Here is a 2,312-nt window from a genome sequence, read left to right as displayed (position 1 = left end):
GTGGCGACTATCCAAGCCCAGACTCTCCAGAGCAGACACTTGAGCAGGAATGGCTCCAGCTCGCCCCACTGTCTGTCTGAACACGCAGCCCCCACACCATCCTTCTTGGCCAGAGCCTCTATGACACCTGCGTCCAGGGACAGTGGATGATGAATGGAGGCGTGGACACAGGCAGAGCCTGCCCGTGACCAGCCGCTGGGCGAGCGCCATGTGTGGGGGCACTGGGGCGCCCTGGCCAGGATCCCACAAGCTGGCTGCTCTCCTCTGGCCGCCCAGCGCACCGTGGCCCGTGGGACACACGCATCTCTGAATGAAGAACAAACATGCAGGCACGGAAGGGTGGCCACGGGAGCCCGAGCTTCCCGGGTGCCCTCAGGAGGCACAGCATTGTGATCAGTGGTGACAGGAATGCTCCTCTATCCAAGGGATTCCCCAGAACTCCAGGACCCATTGCTGGATCTTGTCCTAGGGGAGCAGGAGGAGGCTCTGCAGCCAAACCCGCAAGGCCGACTGACAGGGCCACCCCGGTCCCCAGACTGCCCGGAGCCCACGGTGCTCTCGGGAAAGCGTGAGCCTGGCTTCCTGCAGGCTCTCTGGAGACCCAGCGAGCTGACCGGGACCTGCCCCGCTGGGTGGTGCAGAGCACAGCTGGGCCTGCTCTGGGTGAGCACCGGGACTTCCCCAGGGGCCCGGATGACCTGGTCCTCACCGCAGATTCGTCCTCACTTCCTGGGAGCTCCCTCCTGATTTGGCCCTGCCACACCGTCCCCGCAAGCTGTCACCTCTCCTAAGTGTTTCTGTGGCGAGGAAGGTTGGCCGCCATAAAAATCTGAAACGTTTCTCCACTTAATTTCCTTCCCGCTGCACAGACCTTCTGTTTTCCAAGGAAAAGAGGCCCATCTTCGCGGATGCCGTTAGCATCCAGCGCCCGCTAGGCGCACACCATGGACAGGGACACGGCGGGGTGACAGGCACGGGGGCGGCCTCTGTTTGGGTCTGGTTGGGCCCCTGAGCCCCTTCCTCTCTGTGAGGCCCAGCTGGACAGGGAGGGGCAGCCGCTGGGGAGTGCGACCAAGAGGAAACCTCTGCTTCAGGAAGGGGCAGGAGGGTGGGGAGCACTCCAGAGCCGCCTGCCTGGAGAGGGAGGAGCCCCTGTGGGGTGGCCTGCGGATTCTCTACAGCGGGATGAGGACGCCGGCATGAGTTCCTTTCTGCACCAAACTCTTTGCTGGGGTCGGGAGGAGGGAAGCAGAGGGCCAGGTGTCCCTTGGCCCTGGATGGCCTTGGCCCCATCCTGCTTGCGGGAACAGCACATCTGGGAGTGCTGAGTGCTGTAGGGGCCTCACCAAACCCGGAAAAGGCACCGGAATCTAGGACCTGGAGAGGAGGCCTTGGCTGGGAAGGAGGCGGGTGAGGGCCTGAGTGCTGGCTCCTGGGATCAGAGCATCTGGGTGGGACAGGGGTAGGGGCTGGAAGGGACCAGCACTCCCAGTGAGGGGAGGTGGGCGGACTGGGAGGTGCAGGGCAGTTGTGGGGGGCAGCAGGGTCACCTCCCTGCATGGTTGGAGAAGATGGCCCTGTCCAGAAATCCCGCCACGGGACTTGCCGCCTGCGCCACAGCTGTGGTTCCTGCGTGCACACCGTGGCCAGTGCCCCCATCTGCCCTCATCCATGCCCCGTGTCTGTCCTCACTGGGATTGGGAGGATCCCCCACTGGCCCTCCTATTTCGGTGATCCCACTGGGACCAGAAGACACTCCTGCTACCACGAGCCCGAGGCCCAGAGCCCATCTCCTCAGGCCCCGCACAGGGAGCCCTGCAGGAGCTGAGGACCACCCGCCCAGTCGGACCCGTGGCGGAAGCTTCGGGGACGCAGAGGGAGCTCCGGAAGATGGGGCTGTCTGCGGACTTCATTCTCAAAAACGGTCGTGGTGCAGAGGGCTCCCTATCCCTGGACCTTCAGGGGTCCGGATGGTGACGGGAGCCCCAGGAAGCCCCTCTCAGGCCCTTCCATCCCGTGGGGAACCCTCTCCCGGCGGCAGCCCACACGCCAGTAGGAAGACAGTGGCCCAGAGCGTTAACCACAAAACTAACTTTATTCCCCATTTACACACGGTGCCCCAGTGGGCTGCTGCCACCCCGCCCCCACGGTCATGACCTCCCTCCCTCCCTCCCTCCCTCCCGACCTCCCTCCCTCCCTCCGTCCCGACCTCCCTCCCGACCTCCCTCCCTCCCACCTGACCTCCCACAACCAGGATCAGCACCAGGACGAGAAGGACCCCCTAGGCTCCTTGGGGGGGCCCCGGGGTGTGC

Source organism: Enhydra lutris, unplaced genomic scaffold (genome assembly GCF_002288905.1).
Source record: "Enhydra lutris kenyoni isolate GAN:26980312 unplaced genomic scaffold, ASM228890v2 scaffoldscaffold33, whole genome shotgun sequence".
Classification (NCBI taxonomy): Eukaryota; Metazoa; Chordata; class Mammalia; order Carnivora; family Mustelidae; genus Enhydra; species Enhydra lutris.
This window is presented reverse-complemented; position numbering follows the sequence as displayed.